This window comes from Acomys russatus, chromosome 26, assembly GCF_903995435.1.
Source record: "Acomys russatus chromosome 26, mAcoRus1.1, whole genome shotgun sequence".
Taxonomy (NCBI): domain Eukaryota; kingdom Metazoa; phylum Chordata; class Mammalia; order Rodentia; family Muridae; genus Acomys; species Acomys russatus.
This window is the reverse complement of record NC_067162.1, coordinates 31,725,906-31,739,094: the sequence shown is the minus strand read 5'-3', so window position 1 is coordinate 31,739,094 and position 13,189 is coordinate 31,725,906.

Sequence of the window (13,189 nt, the reverse complement as noted above, 5' to 3'; positions counted from 1 at the left end):
TGAACAGTTTATACTATGTCCGATATGTATTGCTTTTGCACCAGTGTAAATTTAAAAAAACAAACAAGGGGTTGGAGAGATGGCTCAGAGGTTTAAGAGCACCATCTGCTCTTCTGAAGGTCCCGAGTTCAATTCCAAGCAACCACATGGTGGCTCACAACCACCTTTAATGAGATCCGGTGCCTTCTTGTGGTGGGCAGGCGCACGTGTGGGCAGAATACTGTATAAATAATAAATAAATCTTTAAAAAATAAAAAAATAAAAAAAACAAACAACAGCCAGGCGTGGTGGCGTACGCCTTTAATCCCAGCACTCGGGAGGCAGAGGCAGGCGGATCGCTGCAAGTTCGAGGCCAGCCTGGTCTACAAAGCGAGTCCAGGACGGCCAAGGCTACATAGAGAAACCCTGTCTCAAAAAAACAAAACAACAACAACAAAAAAAAAACAAGCAAAGAAACAACAACAACAACAAAAAACCTTGCAAGACAGGAGCCATCTCTAATACATTTTTTTAAATAAATTGTGCCTTTACTGTGGTTATCTAAGGCAGCATTGCTATGCCAGTGTCATCCAGATTTTCTCATAGTTCATTATTTAAGATATTATAATTTTACAATTTACAACTTGTTTTGAGTTAATTCATTTAAGGTCAGTGTGTAAACCCATTCTGTTTCACATGGATGTTGGGTGTTCAAATATCACTTGTTAAAAACGCTGCCTTTCCTACATTCTATTGTCTCTATTGCTTTGTCAAAGATGAGTTGGCCATGTTGATATGTGTCTATTTCTGAAAGCTCAACTCCATTGGCCTGTCTATTCTTTCACTTTATCTTACCTCCTTGATTACTGTAGCTTTCAGTTAGTTTTGTTTTTATTTGTTTTTCCGAGACAGGGTTTCTCTGTGTAGCCCTGGCTGTCCTGGACTTGCTTTGCAGTCCAGGCTGGCCTCAAACTCACAGAGATCCACCTGCCTCTGCCTCCCGAGTGCTGGGTTTAAAGGCATGCGCCACCACCGCCCAGCATTGTAGCTTTATAGTATGCCTTAAAGCTGGATAATGTCAGCTTTCTAGCATGTTCTCCCCTTTTTGTAGCGTGTTCATTATCCTGAGTCTTTTGTCTTTCCAAATAAATTTTGGAATCAAGCCAGACACGGTGTGGTACACACTTGGGAGGTGTGAGCAGGAAGATCAGAAGTTCAATGCTAGCTTTAACTGGATATCAAGTTTAAGAACAATCCACAGAGCTGGGCGGTAGTGGTGCACACCTGTAATCCCAGCATTCAGAAAACAGAAGCAGGCCGATCTCTGTAAATTCAAGCCTTGCCTGGTCTACAAAGTTAGTTCTAGGACAACCAAGGCTACACGAAGAAACCCTGTCTCGAAAAACCAGAAAAGAAAAAAGGAGAGAGTTCTGTGAGACATTAATAATCTAGAAATTACTTAGCATGATCCTATAGCATAGCCCTATCTAGTACCCAGTTTAAATCTTTCTGGGCTGAAGCGATGGCTCAGTGGTTAAGAGCACCACCTGCTCTTCCAGAGGTCCTGAGCCCAATTACCAGCAACGACATGGTGGCTCACAGCCATCTATAATGCGACAATAAATAAAAAAAATAAATGTTTGGGTTTTTTTTTTTTTTTTTTTTTTTTTTTTTTTTTTTTTTTGAGACAGGGTTTCTCTGTGTAGCCTTGACTGTCCAGGACTCACTTTGTAGACCAGGCTGGCCTCGAACTCACAGCGATCTGCCTGCCTCTGCTTCCCGAGTGCTGGGATTAAAGGCATGCGCCACCACGCCCGGCCCAAATAAATATTTTTTTAATCTTTCTTTCTTGAAGGGTTGGTGAGATGGCTCAGTAGTTAGGGGCACAGCCTGACTAGATACCTGGACCCACTCCCTGCTACATACCCGGAAGGAGGAAAGAACTCACTCCTGAAGGGCGTCTTCTCACCTCCACATATGGCAGGGCACGTGCAGATACAAATAAGCGAATACAAATAAATTATTTCTTCCCTGAAATATGATTACATCTTTTTACCACCAAGCCTTCAATGAATTTTTAAAAAATATTTATTTACTTACATATTGTGTGTTGGGAGGGGCACTGGTGTGGAGGTCAGAGGACAACTTCTGAGAGTTGCTTCACTCCTGCTACTCTGTGGGTTTTAGGGATCAAACTCAGACCATCAGGCTTGGTGGCAGGAACCTTTACCCACCAGACTACCTCAGTCACTCTCAACAAAGTTTTATAGTAATGATTGATTTGGGTTTCTTTTTTTTTTCTCCCCTTGGTTACAATTGACAGTTATTTTTCTCTTGCTAATTTATTATGGAAAATTGAAGAAACAAACTCTGGCCTTAATACCGGAGAATGACTTCCAAAATACTGTGGAACCGGCTGACAAGCCACCGACAGTGTTGCCTCCAACCAGCTGCTAAACTGCCGTCACAGCTCCTGGCCCCAGGATACCATCACCTCAGCCCCCATCAGCATCCACAAAACAGGCGCTTCCCCCTCTGCAAGTGGAACAGGGACACAAATAGAACATAGCTTCAGGAGTTATGAAAAAGGTAAGCTCTGTAGCTCCAGAAGACAACAACGAAGGGCTTGGAATGGGTTTTGAGCAACCCAGTCTAAAACAACCTGCCAGGTGCCAGGTCTGGAAACACGCCCAATCTCATTTCATTCCTACAAGAAGGCAGGGAGGAAGGAACTATAATTATCTGCCACTGACAGATGAGAGCACCAAGGACACAAAGGGATGGTAGTGTGGGCTTTATTGTGCTTTGGGGAGGCAAAAGAAACCTGTTCTTCCACTCTTGGAGAGAAGACGAGAAAGGGACAGCTACCTGGAGAAGCTGAGGTGGAAGACAAGAGCCCGCAGGAAGAATTCTTCCCAAGGTGACAAGGGACAGGTGAATGACCTCCCTGTCTCCTGAATGTGTGCATGCCAGACAGATCCCAAAGCCCCTGCTTGCTCTATAGAGCCATATTACCCCAAATGGAAAGAACCAGAACGAGCATACGCTCGACATAGTCTTTAGGAGCCTTCCCGGGTTATATCTCCACCGCCGGCTGTATCCATGGCACAGAACACAGAGCAAAAAAAAAAAAAAAAAAAAAAAAAAAGTTGCGAGTTGGCAGGGGAGGTGAGTTTGCCACAGGTTTTAGAGTGGAGGACTGTGGACTTGGGTGTGGCTGGCAGACGGAAGAGGGTTTCAAATGAAAGAATTCACAAGCCTCCACGCCAAGACTGAAGCTGAAGGGCCCCGGACACTGTGACATTTCAAAGCAGTGCCCTTGACTGAGAATAAAGGAGGTGACTCAGTGTTTGGGAGAAAACAGTAAACAAACTGGCAAGGGAAAGGAAATGCTTGCAGAATAAGATCACGTGCGGCCCCCTCCTGTGGTTAAGAATTTTTTTGACAGTCTTCGTTCAGAGCTGAGGAGATGGCTCAGGGGGTGCAACTGTTTGCAGAGGAACCCGAGTAAGGCCTGGTGCAGTGGTGTCCCTCTGTAATCTCAGGACTCCTAGGTGAAGACCAGAACCCACCCTCCCCCCCGCCCCAGAAGCTTGAAGGCCAGCTAGGCTAAAGTGTGAAGACAAGACAGAATGAAATCTTTGTCTCGAAAGAGGCGGAAGTGGGAAGACTGACACCACCAGAGCTGTCCTCTAACCCGTGTTAGGCGAGCTCACAGACAGGAGCAAAGCATTAAAAAAAAAAAAAAAATCAGTACGGTGAGCTGGAAAGATGGTTTGGTAGTTAAGAGTACTTCCTGCTCCTGCAGAGGACCAGAGTTCTGTTCCCAGAACCCACATCTGGTAGTTCTGAGTGACTCCAGATCTGACACCCTCTTCTGGTCTCCCCAAGCATCTGCAAACACCGGCATACACTCACACAAACCCACATATGTATGCATAAATAAAAACAAATCTCTTTTTTTTTTCTTTTTTCCAGACAGGGTTTCTCTGTGTAGCCTTGGCTGTTCTGGACTCACTTTGTAGACCAGGCTGGCCTCGAACTCACAATGATCTGCCTACCTCTGCCTCCCAAGTGCTGGGATTAAAGGCGTGCGTCACCACGTCCCGGCTCTTTTTATTTTTATTTATTTATTTATTTATTTTATGTTTTTTTTTTGAGACAGGGTTTCTCTGTGTAGCCTTGACTGTCCCAGACTCACTTTGTACTCTTTTTATTTTTTAATGACTACAGTGTGTAATGAAATTTATTTTGGACCAGCATGAAAATCTGAGAGAGCAGACCATGGCAAGGTTGTAACAAATGTTCCACGTGATTCTTAGGCCTGTCTTGATTATCTCATCTTGAGATAATCTGGATTTTTAGATCTCTTTTCCCGAGACCTAGACAAAGCTCCTCTATGTCCTTGGAAACTGGGGCTCCTTTGCAGCGTCACTCCTTCCTGAAGAACCAAATCATCCTTATAGGGTTGAATGTGGTGTTTTCTTTTTTTTTTTAATTTTATTTATTGTATATGAGTACTTTGTCATCAGACCACAAACAAACAAACAAAAAACAAGAAACAAACAAAAAAGGTGGAAAAGTTCAAATGTTCTATATGTGTGAAGATGCGTGGCGCGTGATGCCTATGCTTATAGAGAAAGTCTTTCTTGAGGTGTTGAGCGAGCAGAGCTCACACGCACCCTCTCGGCCCCTCCCACCTAGGAGAACAGAGCGGCACAAACAGATAGTCGCGGTTAAATATTAACTCCTGTTTCTTTCTCTACAACTGCTGTTTAATTAGGCCAGCCCACTCAAGATCCTTTTGTAAGTCGGTGTGTGACTCCTGAGCACTAAACATGCTAAACCTTTATGGAGTGGGAGAGCTCTTTTTCTCCATCAGTGATTTGAATAAATACCAATAGCCTCATTGGGGAAAAAAATAGCACTCTAAAGATAAAACTGCTAACAGTTCATCCTGATCAGCTGAGGCTCTCAAGTAGATAATTTCATAATCCAATTAATTTTAGAGAACACTGGGGCTTCTTCCTTTCTTTCTTTCTTTTAAATTTTGGTTTTTCAAGACAGGCTTTTTCTGTGTAGCCTTGGCTGTTCTAGACTCGCTTTGTAGACCAGGCTGGCCTTGAACTCACAGCAATCTGCCTGCCTCTGCCTCCCGAGTGCTGGGATTAAAGGCATGCGCCATCACGCCCAGCTCACTGGAGCTTATTTCCTCCTGATGCTGACTTTGATTGGTAAAGTTTGTTTATTTATTTATTTTATTTTTGGTTTTTCAAGACAGGGTTTCTCTGTCTAACAGCCTTGGCTGTCTTGGACTTCTTTGTAGACCAGGTTGGCCTCGAACTCACAGAGATCCACCTGCCTATGCCTCCCCAGTGCTGAGATTAAAGGTGTGCACCACCACACCTGGCCCTGTAAAGTTTTTTTTTTTTTTTTTTTTAAGTCAGATTATTTCTATGTTGCACTGGCTGGCCTGTAACTTACTGTGTAGACCAGGCTGCCTTTGAACTCACAGAGATCTGCCTGCTTTTGCCTTCTGAATGCTGCAAGGCATGTGCCACCACACTCAGCTAAAGTTTTTGTTTTATTTATTTATTTATTTTGGTGTTTTGGAGATGTGGTTTTTCTGTGTAGCCCTGGCTGTTTTGGAAATCAGATCCAGCTGCCTCTGCCTCTCATGTGCTGGAATTAAAGGCATATGACACCACGTCCGGCTTAAAATGGGTTGGTTTTTTTTGGGGGGGGGGGAGAAGGAGGGTTGTTCTTTGGTTTTTTGTCGCCCCCCCCCCCCCGAGACAGGGTTTCTCTGTGTAGCCTAGGCTGTCCTAGACTCGCTTTGTAGACCAGGCTGGCCTCGAACTCACAGTGATCCACCTGCCTCTGCCTCCCGAGTGCTGGGATTAAAGGCATGCGCCACCACCTTTAAACCCTGTCTCAAAAAACCAAAAAAACAAAACAAAACAAAGAAAACTGAACTTCAGGGCAAAAAAAGGTTTTCAGAATCAATAAAAGAACTGTAGGGGAAATGTTTTATTCAACAATTCCTACAGCATCTAAAGTTTCCTGTGGTTACTGTCTTTTGTTTGCTTTATGATCTGGTGATCCCAGGACAGACAGCTTTTAGTCCTGGAACTGAAAACCTGTGGACACTAACCCTCAGTTTAGTGCTGATGTCAGGGATGTTTGAGAGCCCTTGCTGCCCCCTGCTGGAAGGAAAACATTTTACAGATCCGGGGCCTTATGGAATTTTTCTCATGGTATAAGTGTATCTGTAAGTATGCAAGTATGTATTATTTTAGACAAAGTCTCTTGTAGCTCTAGATGGCCTCAAACTGACTTGTCTTGACTTCTGCTCTTTCTGCCTCCATCTGCAGAACGGTGGGATGACTAGGGTGTTCATGGTCATGCCTGGCTTTCCTGGTTTCTGATGACAGAACACAGGTACTCTAGGTGAAAGTTCTGCCAGCTGAGCTACATCTGCCTTTTTTTTTTTTTTTTTTTTTTTTATTAATTTATTCTTGTTACATCTCAATGTTTATCCCATCCCTTGTATCCTCCCATTCCTCCCCCCCCCCCCCGCATTTTCCCATTATTCCCCTCCCCTATGACTGTTCCTGAGGGGGATTACGTCCCCCTGTATATTCTCATAGGGTATCAAGTCTCTTCTTGGCTACTTGCTGTCCTTCCTCTGAGTGCCACCAGGTCTCCCCCTCCAGGGGACATGGTCAAATGTGAGGCACCAGAGTACGTGAGAAAGTCGTATCACACTCTCCACTCAACTGTGGGAGAATATTCTGACCATTGGCTAGATCTGGGAAGGGGTTTAAAGTTTACCTCCTGTATTGTCCTTGGCTGGTGCCTTAGTTTGAGCGGGACCCCTACATCTGCCTTTCTAATGGCGTTTTGTTTTGTTTTGTTTTGTTTTGTTTTGTTTTTTGGTTTTTCGAGGCAGGGTTTCTCTGTGTAGTCCTGGCTGTCTTGGACTCGCTTTGTAGACCAGGCTGAAGTTTGTTTTGTTTTGAGACAGGGTTTCTCTGTGTAACCCTGGCTTTCTCAGAACTCACTCTGTAGAACAGGCTGGCCTCAAATTCAGAGATCTGCTTGCCTCTGCTGCAATTAAAGGCATGAAACATAACTCCTGACCAAAAAAATGTAGTAATTCATGAGGCTAAAGTTTTTAATCTTAATTTTATTTTTTGTTTATTTTTCGATACAGGGTTTCTCTGGTTAGCCTTGGCTGTCCTGAACTCCCTTGGTAGACTAGGCTGGCCTTGAACTCACAGAGATCCACCTGCCTCTGCCTCCTGAGTGCTGGGATTAAAGTTTTAACACCATGGAAAGACATAAAGACACAGCAAACTTCTCCCTATATGTACTCCATTTTTTTCTGCTAATTATCGTTAATAATTCTTTGTTTTTCTCTCTGTGTGTGTGTGTGTGTGTGTGTGTGTGTGTGTGTGTATGTGTGCATGTATCCCAGTGTGCCCCCCCCCCTTTTTAGATTTAAATTTAAATTTTTTCAAGACAGAGTTTTTCTGTGTAGCCCTGGCTGGCCTCGAACAAAAAGCCTCCTGCCTCTGCCTCCCAAGTGCTGGGATTAAAGACATGTCCCCTAATCAACTAAGCTTGGTTGTAAAACTATACTATCTTGTCTTCAATGCCCCTCAGAGACGAGAAGGAATAAAACTTAAATTCCTGAGTGACCCAGCAGTGTGGGTTAGCAGCTTCCAAAATGTACAAATTGACTTAAGACAGTTTACTGCCTGAACAGTCACCCAGTATACTTTATAACGTTGGAGCCTCATCTTCAGCTTTCTGGCCTAATATCTCTGCCAAGCTTGTTTGCAGGGCAAAAAACAAAGTTTTTATATGTAGCCCTGGGTTGCCTCAGACTCTGCCATCCTCCTGCCTCATCCCCTGCAGTCCCAAGTGCTGACACTACAGGCATGGGTTCCCACACCTGGCTCAATGTAATACTTTTTATGAAGACTGGGTCCAGGTGTTTAGTAATGCTGTTATTTCCAAACCTGCTGGGACATCGAAAACAGAATGTTCTAGGGCATTTAATTGGAAATTCATAGGTGCTTTCTGTGTACTCATTCGTCCATCCTCGTCCCCCGGCTAGGGAAGGAGGTAGGCAGCTCAACGACACAAGAGAGACGCCGGGATTGCCACCGGTCCTCCCGGGTCTTGCTACACAGCAGCTCCTGTATTCTGTTCTTCTGCGGTTACTCACTGGTTATTCAGCAGACGCTTATCAGGCTGTCTGCACGGAGACCCTGTGCTCTTCTCCCGGAGCAAAGATTGATCTGGGGGGTGTGGCGTGGCTTTCGACACAAGGGTGGTGGTGCCGGAGGGTGAGTTTGTTGGTGTGGGTGTTGGCAGCCAGCTGGGGCTCCGGGAGGGAGCAGAGAGTGGGTGAAACTCAGGAATCCTGTGGCCCTACAGTTTCAGAAAATTTGAGAGACCCAACCCAGGCCTTGGAGAAGTACATCTGAGTCTGCCAGACAGAGCCAACGTCAGCTCTACATCTTCTGAGGAGAGGGGGTTCGGAGGGGGCGGGGCACAGTCCCTCTGGGCCTTTCTAAATCAGATAAGACATAATGGAGATGAAACCTGGGTGGGAAATGCGCCATAGACAACAGATTGCAGTCATAAAAAGAGATGACAGGTTTCACCGTCACTCATGACACACCCACATGTCACGTCCTCTGGGCTCTTTTCCCTGGCATTTCCTGCCCCAAATGGGTGTTGTTTCTCTGCACTCCATGACACTTGAAATATAACAACAAAAGGAAAAAATTATATATATATATATATATATATATATATATATATATATATATATATATATATATCTGCCTGAGTTTCCTGGGTCAGAGTGTTTAGCTGCTTTACTGTGCATCCTATTTGATCTGCCACTTTTTCTTTTTCTTTCTTTTTTTTTTCCTTCGAGACAGGGTTTCTCTGTGTAGCCTTGGCTGTCCTGGGCTCACTTTGTAGACCACGCTGGCCTCGAACTCACAGCGATCCACCCGTCTCTGCCTCCGGAGTGCTGGGATTAAAGGCGTGCGCCACCACACCCCCCTTGATCTGCCACTCTTACAGGGACCTGAGGGAGTGAAATGACTGAAGACCCAAGAATTGTTTAGTCATATGGTCCTTACTTTTTTTCTCTTTTACTTACATACTCAATTAATTTTCAATTTTCCGTGGCCCTAGAAACAGGTCTACACACGGACCTCTTAATTCATAACAAAGGTGGCACTTCAGAAAATGAGCGGTTCTGGTTTGGGTTTTTTTTTTTTTTTTTTACATGTATGTTACATGAGTTGATGGTTACCACACGTGTGCGGCTATCCATGAAGACCAGGCAGTGTCAGCTCACGGGCAGCTGGATTTGCAGGCAGCTGTGAGGCACCATGTGGGTGCTGGGAACTGAACCTAGGTCTTCTGCAAGAGCAGTGTGTGTTCTTACCCTGAGCCATCTCTCCAGCCCCAGAAGGGAATATTTTTAATGAAGGGCAGTGAGTTCCAATACTTATAGAGGAATAAAATGCACGTGAGCCCTATTTTACACCCTTCTTGGACATCACATTCAGATTAGATGAGAGATGACACCTAGGAGCTGAGACTGTAGCTCTAATGGAAGAATGCTTGCCTGGCATGCGCAAAGCCCCAGGGTTCCATCCCCAGCACCAGGGTGGTGATGCATGCCTGTAATCCCAGCAGCGGGGAGGTGGAGGCGGGAGGATCAGGAAATCCCCCAGCCACCGTTGCCTGCAAGTGAGTTTCAGGCCTGCTTGGATGCTGCCTTTTGAGGCAGAGGTGAGCAGACCTCTGAGTTCAGCCTGGTCTACATAGTGAGTCCCTGGCCATGCATGGCTTACATATTGAGTCTTGTGAGGGGCCAGGGGTCGGGGGAGGGAGAGGAAGAGACTGCTTACCTGGTAAAAGCACCACACAGCCCTAAAGGTGTGACTTTCAATCACCTGAAACCTCATGGGGGAAGGAAAGAACTGACTCCTGAAAGTTGTTCTCTGATCTCCACACAGCACAACCAGCACCTGCCACATGCTCATCCTCTCCTCCTCCTCCTCCTCCTCCTCCTCCTTCTTCTTCTTTAGGACTGTGAAAGTTCGACCTCTATACTTTGAAGTCTAGAGCAACAGTTAGTGTAAAGTACTTGTCTGGCAACAAGGACTTGAACTAGATCCTCAAAACCCTTGTAAAAAGCTGGGTGTGATTGTAAGCCTGGGGCTGAGAGAGCAAAGGCTCACGCAGCATGGCCTAGTTAGTGAGCTCTGTGCCAGTGCATACATACCTGTATGCACACCAGTACACACACACACACACACACACACACACACACACACACACACACGCAGGCATGCATGCAAGTACACAGTTTGTTTGCTTATGAAAGATTTTTTATTATTTTCAGTTGTGTGTATGTACATATGTGTCTGCGTGGGGGTATGTGTACATGACCATGGAAGCCAGAGGTTGCTTCTGATCCTCTGCTGCTGGAGTTACAGGCAGATGGTGACCCACCCACAGGGGATGCTGGGAACTGAACCCAAGTTCTCTGGGAGAGGAGCAAATGCTCTTAAACATTGAGCCATCTCTCCAGCCTCTGATTTATTGTTGTTTCTTGGTTGGTTTTGTTTGTTTGTTTGTTTTATTTTTTTGTTTTGTTTTTTTTCGAGACAGGGTTTCTCTGTGTAGCCTTGGCCATCCTGGACTCACTTTGTAGACCAGGCTGGCCTCGAACTCACAGAGATCCGCCTGCCTCTGCCTCCCGAGTGCTGGGATTCAAGACGTGCGCCACCACGGCTGGTTAGTTTTTATTGAGACAAGTTCTCTCTCTGGAGACCAGGCTGGCCTGGCCTGAAACTCAGATCACTTACCTCTCTCTCTCCAGAGTAATAGAATTAAAGGCCCATGCCTGCATAAGCCAGACAGGGACCCCAAACCAGCGAGAGGAGGCCTCGGACATGATCTCACCTCTAACCCAAGAAGCTATCTGCAATTAATACCCTCTGGCAAAAGAAAAGTCAGTTTTCTCCAATAGAGACTTACTTTGTATATCAGCCATACTCCCTAGCAGGCCCCAGTGCTGGAGAAACAAACTCAATAGTATTCTTTGTGAACTTGTGTTTCATTTTACTTTGTTTTAGCTTTTTCTGCCCCCTTCCTGCTTACCCCCCGCCAGACAGGGTTTCTCTGTGTAACAACTCTGGCTGTCCTAGAACCAGCTCTGTAGTCCAGGCTGGCCTTGAACTCACAGAGATCTGCCTGCCTCTGCCTCCGAAGTGCTGGGATTAAAGGCATTTGCCACCACCGCCCGGCTTGTTTTAGCTTTTGACTTACTGATCTTCTGCTTATTTGTGGGGAGTTTTGTTTTTGTCTCTTGGGGTGTTTGTTTCTGAAAGAGATAGAGAGAGGGGAAAAAGAAAATAAAGGTATGGAGGTGGGGAGGATCTGGGAGGAACCAAGGGGGAACCATCAAAATCAAAATATAGTATATGAAAATAATTTCTCTCTCTGTCTCTCTCTCTGTTTTTGAATTTGTTTTTTGTTTGTTTGCTTGTTTGGAACAGGGCTGTGTAGCCTTGGCTGTCCTGGACTCACTTTGTAGACCAGGCTGGTGGCCTGGAACTCACAGCGATCCGCCTGCCTCTGCCTCCCAAGTGCTGGGATTACAGGCGTGCGCCACCACACCCAGCCTAACAAACTTATTTTTTAAAAGAGAATAAAAGGTAAGCCACAGAAGGCCTGGAGAGATGCTCAACAGTAAAAGAGCACAGTGATCTTGCAAAGGCCTCCCTGGCATGGTACCCCACAGCACCTGTAACCCCGCTCCAGGGGATCCAGCACCCTCTTCTAACCTACACAGCCAGCTCTGCCTACAAGGAAAGAGCTCACACACAAACAGTATTTTTTTTTTTTTTTTAAGGCTTAAGTTTTAAAGATAAACCACAGACCAATTGAGAGAAGAATTTACTTTCTTTTTCAAAAATAATTTTTTTTGGGGGGGGGTTTCGAGACAGGGTCTCTCTGTGCAGCCTTGGCTGTCGTGGACTCACTTTGTAGTCCAGGCTGGCCTCGAACTCACAGCGATCTGCCTGCCTCTGCCTCCCGAGTGCTGGGATTAAAGGCATACGCCACCACGCCCGGCTTCAAAAATAATTTTAAGTTGGGGTTGGAACTGCTCTTCCAGAGGTCCTGAGTTCAATTCCCAGCAACCACAGAGTGGCTCACAGCCATCTATAATGTGATCTGATGCCCTCTTCTGGCCTATGGGTGTATATGCAGGTGGGTGTATATATGTAATAATAGTAAGTAAATCTTTTTTTTTTTTTTTTTTAAATACTTGTAACTGGTTTACTTATTTTATAAATGGTGTTTTGCCTGCCTGTGTGTCTGGGTGAAGATGTTGAATCCCCCAGAGCTGAAGTTACAGGCAAATGAGAGCTGCCACGTGGGCGCTGGGAACCGGATCTGATAAGGAGCACTGGCTGCTCTTAACCATCTAGATCCAGATGGAAGATGCTTTCAACGAACATGGCTTCATTGTCACCACACTGTCACAAGGCTAAAACATAACAGGGTGTTGCCTGGTGTAAGTATTTAGGAGATGAATTTGGCTTTGTTTCCTTTTTTCCCCCACAATAAAGAAAAGAAAACTGCCACCTGAAATTATGTATCCCTTGCTGCTAGCAGTCAACAGTTAACATCTGAAAGTTTTTCTTGTCCTTTTCTTCTTTAAGCTGGAATTAGTATCTTCATATCAGCCTAATTGTCCAAAACTGGCGACAATGTAAATGATTGGGTGGGTAAATTGGGGCTTTCATACAATGAAACAATGCTCAGCTATAAAAAGGGACAGCATCACAGATCTCCAAGACAATGTGAAAAAGAAGCCAGACAGAGGAGTGTTCACTATGAGATTCTGCTTATATGAACTCCCAGAATAGAGGAAACAGCCAGGTGTGGTGGTGCACGCCTTTAACCCCAGCACTTGGGAGACAAAAGCAGGAGGATGTCTGTGAGTTTGAGGCCAGCCTGGTCTACAAAGAGAGTTCCAGGACAGCCAGAGCTGTCACACAGAGAAACCCTGTCTCAAACAAACCAAAAAACAAAATAAATAAATAGACAGATAGATAGATAAAATCAGACTTAGGTGGGGGGATGTGACTTGCTGGTA